The sequence below is a fragment of the Xenopus tropicalis genome, chromosome 8 (assembly GCF_000004195.4).
Source record: "Xenopus tropicalis strain Nigerian chromosome 8, UCB_Xtro_10.0, whole genome shotgun sequence".
NCBI classification, from domain to species: domain Eukaryota; kingdom Metazoa; phylum Chordata; class Amphibia; order Anura; family Pipidae; genus Xenopus; species Xenopus tropicalis.
The window spans coordinates 139,427,764-139,439,993 of NC_030684.2; the positions used below are offsets into that span (position 1 = coordinate 139,427,764).

At 57.8% G+C, this 12,230-nt stretch overlaps 1 protein-coding gene across 1 annotated transcript in view; it reads right to left on the bottom strand.

Moving 5' to 3' along the window:
• LOC100496508 (Fc receptor-like protein 5) overlaps window positions 1-12,230 on the bottom strand; it is a 297,411-nt gene that overhangs the window by 15,613 nt on the left and 269,568 nt on the right.

The following is a 12,230-nucleotide window of genomic DNA, read 5'->3' on the forward strand; positions in this document are numbered from 1 at the left end:
AAAATGTTATACAAGCTGTAAAAGATGGGTATTTCCTGCTCCTTTTAGTAACCTACATATATAGTTACATAGGGTTGAAAAAAGACTAAAGTCCACCATGTTCAACCCTTCAAAGTGAACCCAGCACACTCAAATCTATACTGACCTATAAATAGACTCATATACTGTGTATAAACTAGGGATGCACCTTATTCAGGATTCGGTTCGGTATTCGGCCAGGATTCCGCCTTTTTCGGCAGGGTTCGGATTCGGCCAAATCCACGGTCCTGGCTGAACCGAATCTGAATCCTAATTAGCATAATTTAGCATATGCTAAATGTCCGTGTGAACACTTTTGCTCATTAGGATTAAGATTCAGTTTGGTATGGATTTGGGGGTTTTGCCGAACCCATATAAATGGTTTGGTGCATCCCTAGTATTAACTATTTTTACCAACATCAATACTAACTGTAGATATTAGTATCACAATAGCTATTCTACTTGTTCAAGAACTCACCCAGGCCCCTCTTATAGGCATTAACAGAATCTGCCATTACCCCATCACTAGGAAGGGCATTCCCCAACCTCACTGCCCTCACCGTGAGGAACCCCCTACCCAACATCCCCCGGCAGGGCATTCCCCAACCCCCTCACTGCCCTCACCGTGAGGAACCCCCTACCCAACATCTCCCGGCAGGGCATTCCCCAACCCCCTCACTGCCCTCACCGTGAGGAACCCCCTACCCAACATCCCCCGGCAGGGCATTCCCCAACCCCCTCACTGCCCTCACCGTGAGGAACCCCCTACCCAACATCCCCCGGCAGGGCATTCCCCAACCCCCTCACTGCCCTCACCGTGAGGAACCCCCTACCCAACATCCCCCGGCAGGGCATTCCCCAATCCCCTCACTGCCCTCACCGTGAGGAACCCCCTACCCAACATCCCCCGGCAGGGCATTCCCCAACCCCCTCACTGCCCTCACCGTGAGGAACCCCCTACCCAACATCCCCCGGCAGGGCATTCCCCAACCTCCTCACTGCCCTCACCGTGAGGAACCCCCTACCCAACATCCCCCAGCAGGGCATTCCCCAACCCCCTCACTGCCCTCCCCGTGAGGAACCCCCTACCCAACATCCCCCGGCAGGGCATTCCCCAACCCCCTCACTGCCCTCACCGTGAGGAACCCCTACCCAACATCCCCCGGCAGGGCATTCCCCAACCCCCTCACTGCCCTCACCGTGAGGAACCCCCTACCCAACATCCCCCGGCAGGGCATTCCCCAACCCCCTCACTGCCCTCACCGTGAGGAACCCCCTACCCAACATCCCCCGGCAGGGCATTCCCCAACCCCCTCACTGCCCTCACCGTGAGGAACCCCCTACCCAACATCCCCCGGCAGGGCATTCCCCAACCCCCTCACTGCCCTCGCCGTGAGGAACCCCCTACCCAACATCCCCCGGCAGGGCATTCCCCAACCCCCTCACTGCCCTCCCCATGAGGAACCCCCTACCCAACATCCCCCGGCAGGGCATTCCCCAACCCCTCACTGCCCTCATCGTGAGGAACCCCCTACTCAACATCCCCCAGCAGAGCATTCCCCAGCCTCACTGCCCTCACCGTGAGGAACCCCCTACTCAACATCCCCCAGCAGAGCATTCCCCAGCCTCACTGCCCTCACCGTAAGGAATCCCCTACTCAACATCCCCCAGCAGGGCATTCCCCAACCTCACTGCCCTCACCGTGAGGAACCCCTACCCAACATCCCCCGGCAGGGCATTCCCCAACCCCCTCGCTGCCCTCACCATGAGGAACCCCCTACCCAACATCCCTGGGCAGGGCATTCCCCAACCTCACTGCCCTCACCATGAGGAACCCCCTACCCAACATCCCCCGGCAGGGCATTCCCCAACCCCCTCACTGCCCTCACCGTGAGGAACCCCCTACCCAACATCCCCCGGCAGGGCATTCCCCAACCCCCTCACTGCCCTCACCGTGAGGAACCCCCTACCCAACATCCCCCGGCAGGGCATTCCCCAATCCCCTCACTGCCCTCACCGTGAGGAACCCCCTACCCAACATCCCCCGGCAGGGCATTCCCAACCCCCTCACTGCCCTCACCGTGAGGAACCCCTACCCAACATCCCCCGGCAGGGCATTCCCCAACCTCCTCACTGCCCTCACCGTGAGGAACCCCCTACCCAACATCCCCCAGCAGGGCATTCCCCAACCCCCTCACTGCCCTCCCCGTGAGGAACCCCTACCCAACATCCCCCGGCAGGGCATTCCCCAACCCCCTCACTGCCCTCACCGTGAGGAACCCCCTACCCAACATCCCCCGGCAGGGCATTCCCCAACCCCCTCACTGCCCTCACCGTGAGGAACCCCCTACCCAACATCCCCCGGCAGGGCATTCCCCAACCCCCTCACTGCCCTCACCGTGAGGAACCCCCTACCCAACATCCCCCGGCAGGGCATTCCCCAACCCCCTCACTGCCCTCACCGTGAGGAACCCCCTACCCAACATCCCCCGGCAGGGCATTCCCCAACCCCCTCACTGCCCTCGCCGTGAGGAACCCCCTACCCAACATCCCCCGGCAGGGCATTCCCCAACCCCCTCACTGCCCTCCCCATGAGGAACCCCCTACCCAACATCCCCCGGCAGGGCATTCCCCAACCCCCTCACTGCCCTCATCGTGAGGAACCCCCTACTCAACATCCCCCAGCAGAGCATTCCCCAGCCTCACTGCCCTCACCGTGAGGAACCCCCTACTCAACATCCCCCAGCAGAGCATTCCCCAGCCTCACTGCCCTCACCGTAAGGAATCCCTTACTCAACATCCCCCAGCAGGGCATTCCCCAACCTCACTGCCCTCACCGTGAGGAACCCCTACCCAACATCCCCCGGCAGGGCATTCCCCAACCCCCTCGCTGCCCTGACCATGAGGAACCCCCTACCCAACATCCCTGGGCAGGGCATTCCCCAACCTCACTGCCCTCACCATGAGGAACCCCCTACCCAACATCCCCCGGCAGGGCATTCCCCAACCCCCTCACTGCCCTCACCGTGAGGAACCCCCTACCCAACATCCCCCAGCAGGGCATTCCCCAACCCCCTCACTGCCCTCGCTGTGAGGAACCCCCTACCCAACATCCCCCGGCAGGGCATTCCCCAACCCCCTCACTGCCCTCACCGTGAGGAACCCCCTACCCAACATCCCCCGGCAGGGCATTCCCCAACCCCCTCACTGCCCTCACCGTGAGGAACCCCCTACAAAACATCCCCCAGCAGGGCATTCCCCAACCTCACTGCCCTCACCGTGAGGAACCTCCTACCCAACATTCCCTGGCAGGGCATTCCCCAACCCCCTCACTGCCCTCACCGTGAGGAACCCCCTACCCAACATCCCCCGGCAGGGCATTCCCCAACCTCCTCACTGCCCTCACTGTGAGGAACCCCCTACCCAACATCCCCCAGCCGGGCATTCCCCAACCTCACTGCCCTCACCTTGAGGAACCCCCTACCCAACATCCCCCGGCAGGGCATTCCCCAACCCCCTCACTGCCCTCACTGTGAGGAACCCCCTACCCAACATCCCCCAGCAGGGCATTCCCCAACCTCACTGCCCTCACCTTGAGGAACCCCCTACCCAACATCCCCCGGCAGGGCATTCCCCAACCTCCTCACTGCCCTCACTGTGAGGAACCCCCTACCCAACATCCCCCAGCAGGGCATTCCCCAACCTCACTGCCCTCACCGGGAGGAACCCCCTACCCAACATCCCCCGGCAGGGCATTCCCCAACCTCACTTCCCTCACCATGAGGAACCCCCTACCCAACATCCCCCGGCAGGGCATTCCCCAACCTCACTTCTCTCACCGTGAGGAACCCCCTACTCAACATCCCCCAGCAGAGCATTCCCCAGCCTCACTGCCCTCACCGTAAGGAATCCCCTACTCAACATCCCCCAGCAGGGCATTCCCCAACCTCACTGCCCTCACCATGAGGAACCCCTACCCAACATCCCCCGGCAGGGCATTCCCCAACCCCCTCGCTGCCCTCACCATGAGGAACCCCCTACCCAACATCCCTGGGCAGGGCATTCCCCAACCTCACTGCCCTCACCATGAGGAACCCCCTACCCAACATCCCCCGGCAGGGCATTCCCCAACCTCACTGCCCTCACCGTAAGGAACCCCCTACCCAACATCCCCCGGGCAGGACATTCCCCAACCTCACTGCCCTCACCGTGAGGAACCCCCTACCCAACATCCCCCAGCAGGGCATTCCCCAACCCTCTCACTGCCTTCACCGTGAGGAACCCCCTACCCAACATACCCCGGCAGGGCATTCCCCAACCCCCTCACTGCCCTCACCGTGAGGAACCCCCTACCCAACATCCCCCAGCAGGGCATTCCCCAACCCCCTCACTGCCCTCCCCGTGAGGAACCCCCTACCCAACATCCCCCGGCAGGGCATTCCCCAACCCCCCTCACTGCCCTCACCGTGAGGAACCCCCTACCCAACATCTCCCGGCAGGGCATTCCCCAACCTCACTGCCCTCACCGTGAGGAACCCCCTACCCAACATCCCCCGGCCGGGCATTCCCCAACCCCCTCACTGCCCTCACCGTGAGGAACCCCCTACCCAACATCCCCCGGCCGGGCATTCCCCAACCCCCTCACTGCCCTCACCGTGAGGAACCCCCTACCCAACATCCCCCGGCAGGGCATTCCCAACCCCCTCACTGCCCTCACTGTGAGGAACCCCCTACCCAACATCCCCCGGCAGGACATTCCCCAACCCCCTCACTGCCCTCACCGTGAGGAACCCCCTACCCAACATCCCCTGGCAGGGCATTCCCCAACCTCCTCACTGCTCTCACTCTGAGGAACCCCCTACCCAACATCCCCCAGCAGGGCATTCCCCAGCCCCCTCACTGCCCTCACCGTGAGGAACCCCCTACCCAACATCCCCCGGCAGGGCATTCCCCAACCCCCTCACTGCCCTCACTGTGAGGAACCCCCTACCCAACATCCCCCGGCAGGGCATTCCCAACCCCCTCACTGCCCTCACTGTGAGGAACCCCCTACTCAACATCCCCCGGCAGGACATTCCCCAACCCCCTCACTGCCCTCACCGTGAGGAACCCCCTACCCAACATCCCCTGGCAGGGCATTCCCCAACCTCCTCACTGCCCTCACTCTGAGGAACCCCCTACCCAACATCCCCCAGCAGGGCATTCCCCAGCCCCCTCACTGCCCTCACCGTAAGGAACCCCCTACCCAACATCCCCCGGCAGGGCATTCCCCAACCCCCTCACTGCCCTCACCGTGAGGAACCCCCTACCCAACATCCCCCGGCAGGGCATTCCCCAAGCCCCTCACTGCCCTCACCGTGAGGAACCCCCTATCCAACATCCCCCGGCAGGGCATTCCCCAACCCCCTCACTGCCCTCACCGTGAGGAACCCCCTACCCAACATCCCCCGGCAGGGCATTCCCCAGCCCCCTCACTGCCCTCACCGTGAGGAACCCCCTACCCAACATCCCCCGGCAGGGCATTCCCCAAGCCCCTCACTGCCCTCACCGTGAGGAACCCCCTACCCAACATCCCCTGGCAGGGCATTCCCCCACCCCCTCACTGCCCTCACCATGAGGAACCCCCTATCTAAAATCCCCCGGCAGGGCATTCCCCAACCCCATCACTGCCCTCACCGTGAGGAACCCTCTACCCAACATCCCCCGGCCGGGCATTCCCCCACCCCCTCACTGCCCTCACCGTGAGGAACCCCCAACCCAACATCCCCTGGCAGGGCATTCCCCCACCCCCTCACTGCCCTCACCGTGAGGAACCCCCTACCTAACATCCCCCGGCAGGGCATTCCCCAACCCCCTCACTGCCCTCACTGTGAGGAACCCCCTACCCAACATCCCCTGGCAGGGCATTCCCCAACCCCCTCACTGCCCTCACTGTGAGGAACCCCCTACCCAACATCCCCCGGCAGGGCATTCCCAACCCCCTCACTGCCCTCACTGTGAGGAACCCCCTACTCAACATCCCCCGGCAGGACATTCCCCAACCCCCTCACTGCCCTCACCGTGAGGAACCCCCTACCCAACATCCCCTGGCAGGGCATTCCCCAACCTCCTCACTGCCCTCACTCTGAGGAACCCCCTACCCAACATCCCCCAGCAGGGCATTCCCCAGCCCCCTCACTGCCCTCACCGTAAGGAACCCCCTACCCAACATCCCCCGGCAGGGCATTCCCCAACCCCCTCACTGCCCTCACCGTGAGGAACCCCCTACCCAACATCCCCCGGCAGGGCATTCCCCAAGCCCCTCACTGCCCTCACCGTGAGGAACCCCCTACCCAACATCCCCCGGGCAGGGCATTCCCCAAGCCCCTCACTGCCCTCACCGTGAGGAACCCCCTACCCAACATCCCCTGGCAGGGCATTCCCCCACCCCCTCACTGCCCTCACTCTGAGGAACCCCCTACCCAACATCCCCCAGCAGGGCATTCCCCAGCCCCCTCACTGCCCTCACCGTGAGGAACCCTCTACCCAACATCCCCCGGCCGGGCATTCCCCCACCCCCTCACTGCCCTCACCGTGAGGAACCCCCAACCCAACATCCCCTGGCAGGGCATTCCCCCACCCCCTCACTGCCCTCACCGTGAGGAACCCCCTACCTAACATCCCCCGGCAGGGCATTCCCCAACCCCCTCACTGCCCTCACTGTGAGGAACCCCCTACCCAACATCCCCTGGCAGGGCATTCCCCAACCTCCTCACTGCCCTCACTCTGAGGAACCCCCTACCTAACATCCCCCAGCAGGGCATTCCCAAGCCCCCTCACTGTCCTCACCGTGAGGAACCCCCTACCCAACATCCCCCGGCAGGGCATTCCCCAACCCCCTCACTGCCCTCACCGTGAGGAACCCCCTACCCAACATCCCCCGGCCGGGCATTCCCCCACCCCCTCACTGCCCTCACCGTGAGGAACCCCCTACCCAACATCCCCTGGCAGGGCATTCCCCCACCCCCTCACTGCCCTCACTGTGAGGAACCCCCTACCTAACATCCCCCGGCAGGGCATTCCCCAACCCCCTCACTGCCCTCACCGTGAGGAACCCCCTACCCAACATCCCCCGGCCGGGCATTCCCCAACCCCCTCACTGCCCTCACCGTGAGGAACCCCCCACCCAACATCCCCCGGCAGGGCATTCCCCAACCCCCTCACTGCCCTCACCGTGAGGAACCCCCTACCCAACATCCCCCGGCAGGGCATTCCCCAACCCCCTCACTGCCCTCACCGTGAGGAACCCCCTACCCAACATCCCCCGGCAGGGCATTCCCCAACCCCCTCACTGCCCTCACCGTGAGGAACCCCCTACCCAACATCCCCGGCAGGGCATTCCCCAACCCCCTCACTGCCTTCACCGTGAGGAACCCCCTACCCAACATCCCCCGGCAGGGCATTCCCCAACCCCACTGCCCTCACCGTGAGGAACCCCCTACCCAACATCCCCCGGCAGGGCATTCCCCAACCTCACTGCCCTCACCGTGAGGAACTCCCTACCCAACATCCCCCAGCAGGGCATTCCCCAACCCCACTGCCCTCGCCGTGAGGAACCCCCTACCCAACATCCCCCAGCAGGTCATTCCCCAACCTCACTGCCCTCACCGTGAGGAACCCCCTACCCAACATCCCCCGGCAGGGCATTCCCCAACCTCACTGCCCTCACCGTGAGGAACCCCCTACCCAACATCCCCCGGCAGGGCATTTCCCAACCCCCTCACTGCCCTCACCATGAGGAACCCCCTACCCAACATGCCCCGGCAGGGCATTCCCCAACCCCCTCACTGCCCTCACCGTGAGGAACCCCCTACCCAACATCCCCCGGCAGGGCATTCCCCAACCCCCTCACTGCCCTCACCGTGAGGAACCCCCTACCCAACATCCCCCGGCAGGGCATTCCCCAACCCCCTCACTGCCCTCACCGTGAGGAACCCCCTACCCAACATCCCCCGGCAGGGCATTCCCCAACCCCCTCACTGCCCTCACTGTGAGGAACCCCCTACCCAACATCCCCCGGCAGGGCATTCCCCAACCTCACTGCCCTCACCGTGAGGAACCCCCTACCCAACATCCCCCGGCAGGGCATTCCCCAGCCTCACTGCCCTCACTGTGAGGAACCCCCCACCCAACATCCCCCGGCAGGGCATTCCCCAACCCCCTCACTGCCCTCACCGTGAGGAACCCCCTACCCAACATCCCCCGGCAGGGCATTCCCCAACCTCACTGCCCTCACCGTGAGGAACCCCCTACCCAACATCCCCCGGCAGGGCATTCCCCAACCTCACTGCCCTCACCGTGAGGAACCCCCTACCCAACATCCCCCGGCAGGGCATTTCCCAACCCCCTCACTGCCCTCACCATGAGGAACCCCCTACCCAACATGCCCCGGCAGGGCATTCCCCAACCCCCTCACTGCCCTCACCGTGAGGAACCCCCTACCCAACATCCCCCGGCAGGGCATTCCCCAACCCCCTCACTGCCCTCACCGTGAGGAACCCCCTACCCAACATCCCCCGGCAGGGCATTCCCCAACCCCCTCACTGCCCTCACTGTGAGGAACCCCCTACCCAACATCCCCCGGCAGGGCATTCCCCAACCTCACTGCCCTCACCGTGAGGAACCCCCTACCCAACATCCCCCGGCAGGGCATTCCCCAACCCCCTCACTGCCCTCACCGTGAGGAACCCCCTACCCAACATCCCCCGGCAGGGCATTCCCCAACCTCACTGCCCTCACCGTGAGGAACCCCCTACCCAACATCCCCCGGCAGGGCATTCCCCAACCCCCTCACTGCCATCACCGTGAGGAACCCCCTACCCAACATCCCCCGGCAGGGCATTCCCCAACCCCCTCACTGCCCTCACCGTGAGGAACCCCCTACCCAACATCCCCCGGCAGGGCATTCCCCAACCTTACTGCCCTCACCGTGAGGAACCCCCTACCCAACATCCCCCGGTAGGGCATTCCCCAACCTCCTCAGTGCCCTCACCATGAGGAACCACCTACCCAACATTCCCAGCATGGCATTCCCCAACCCCCTCACTGCCCTCACCGTGAGGAACCCCCTACCCAACATCCCCCGGCAGGGCATTCCCCAACCTCACTGCCCTCACCGTGAGGAACCACCTACCCAACATTCCCAGCATGGCATTCCCCTGTTAACTGTTGTTCCAAAACTGCATACATGCGGCATAATTCAGACCTTCAATGTTGCTGCCACTCATTCTCCCAGTCACAGAAAACAATTAGCACCTATAACATGATTACTTTAGATAAGTTTATAAAATATACTTATCCTTTTTTTTTGTTGATTTGACTTGGGAAAAGTTGCTCTTAACCAGCCACCAGCCTGTTATGAACCCTGATATTTTTACTCACCAAACGTAATATCCAGCCTAACAGGGGCACTCTCTTTGTTTCCAGCCTGGCACTGGTATTCCCCACTGTCTGCCCTTGTGCCACTCTGAATGACAAGGCTCTGCTGATCCCCAGGTATCTGGCGTTCATCCCTGTACCAGGAATATCCCAGGTTCCCTTGGGCAGTAGAAGCCACATTACAGCTCAGAGTTACAGACTCCCCTTGGAATATTGGGGTCCAGTTTGGGGAGAGGGAAACTACAGGTCTCACAGCAGCTCCTACAAACATGAATGTATACAATAATTCTACATTGCAACCTGTAATATTACATAATTGTTACAGGAAATGAAAACAAAAAATATATATAGAGCCTGGGAATTTACAATTTTGGGTCTATGCATTTTTACCTTCACATCTAAAAAACCCCGTGGCAACTCTTCTAGCTACCCCTTGTTTAAGAACAAAAGAACAAATGTGGACTGTCCCAAATGAAGTCATTTGAAACTTAATGAAAAACAATCTCATTCTGGTCAACAACTGTCCCTAGTGCAGTCCCACAATATTTTCCCAATTAGTAGTGAGTACTATTGGCACTTTAACTGTGCAAATGATTCTCGGTGATGCTGCTTCTGGTAGCGGCTAAATCACATTACTAAGGAAGAAGTGGTGAGTGCTTTGGCTTCTAACATTTTTTCCCTCCCATGTGTATGTGCCCATTTCTACTTCCTCTTCATAAATGACTGTGTGATTGTATTTTTATATTTTATTCGAAAACTTTGCATTGCAGTAAAATATTATTTTCAAAGAAAATAAATTGTGAGGATTAAGGATTGTGTTTGATCACAGTCTTACCTGCTGTTTGAATAAAACCTTCTGTCAAAAGGGGGAGAAGATCTGTAAATATACAGAATTAATTAATTTTAAAGAACATGTAAAACCTACATTTCCCTACCATGTATATAGGTTGGGCTTATCTCCCCCTCCCAAATGGCATAATTTGCACTGCATATATCCCCTCCTTTGCCAGAACATCACATTTTCATAAAACCAATAGCAGCTTTCACCTAGTGCCCATTTTACCTCTCACACATCTTCAGTGACATTTACATCTGCAAACAGCATAAATGCTAAAGACCCTTATTCAGCATAAATTTAATGAACAATGCAGGCTTACACAGGCAGAACTTCCTTTATAAAAAGTTCTGGTTTGATTGAGCACTGTGATGGTTAAGCTGAGCTCAGGAGTGGAGGTTAGGAGAAAAAAATAGGAGCAGGACATCTAGGGTCAACTATTGACATGATTACACATAAAACATGATAAGTACAGGTTTTAGATTGGTCAGTGTGGGAAATAATAAAGACTGCCCTAGAGTGTAATCTGTGCCCACCAGGAGTTTCTAATGCATCCTGGGAGACTTATCTGACCTTGACTTTGCTCTCTACTGTAGTTTCAGACTTATCATGAGTATTCCATGAAGAAATACTCCTCAAGCAGAATGGGACACACAAATGGCTCACATGAAACAATGCAGACCCAAGGTTTTAAACTGGGTGAGTGAATGGAAAGCAGTCAGTTAGAGTAACCAAAGCTAGGTGTCCCAAGAGGAGAAGCAGATCCAGAAGGTCCAGATCAGAAGCAGGCAGCACACGTTCAAGAACAGAAATCAGGCAAAGATTAAGGCAGGCAGTTTAGGTTCAAGTTCAGAAATCAGGCCTAGGTCAATACATATAGGGGCTGATTTACTAACCCACGAATCCGACCCAAATTGGAAAAGTTCCGACTTGAAAACGAACATTTTGCGACTTTTTCGTATGTTTTGCGATTTTTTCGGCGTCTTTACGAATTTTTCATTACCAATACGATTTTTGCGTAAAAACGCGAGTTTTTCGTAGCCTTTACGAAAGTTGCGTAAAATCTTGCGATTTTTCCGTAGCGTTAAAACTTACGCGAAAAGTTGCGCTTTTTTCGTAGCGTTAAAACTTAAAAGGCGCGACGTTTTGCGCCAGTTTTAACGCTACGAAAAAATCGCAACTTTTTGCGCAAGTTTTAACGCTACGAAAAAATCGCAACTTTCGGAATGGCTACGAAAAACTCGCGTTTTTCCGCAAAAATCGTATTGGTAATGAAAAAGTCGCGATAATTTTCTGAAAAAATCGCAAAATACCGATCATCATTACGAAAAAAACGCAATCGGACGCATTCGGCCCGTTCGTGAGTAAGTAAATGGGCCCCCTAGTGTAGCTTAAAAGTGAGTAAAGGCTAGGAATCCAGTCAGACAATAAGGCTAGACTTATTATAAGCTCCAAGATAACCAAGTAAAGAGATGAGTTGCCAACATCCAGAAATAGAGCAAGTTTTAGATCCAATACAAGTGCAGCAGGACTCACAGCATTGGAAGGGCCATGTTCTGTTGTTCATATCCAAGCATGTATCAGTAATATAACGTGTGCACCTATCCACATGCCGACAGGAGCACAAAGAAATGGTTGCAAGATGAGAATGCACCAAAGGATGTTGGTGTGGGTAATTAACCTTACACTGAAGATCAAAAATTAAGAAAATACAAATATAGGAAGGAAAGGCCACTCCTATGCACACTAGAAGTAGACGACACTTAATACTTAAAAATGAAAGCACGTCTTGGTAACTTGATTATACATCATGGTTAATTGCCTTTGGTGTATATCTGAAGTCATCCAGAGATGCAAGTTATTTGGCAGGTCAGTGTAGAAGAAATACCACATTTATTGAATATATTCCAATGGAAACAATGGATATAGTGAATTTTTAATCCTTTCTCTACTGAATTTC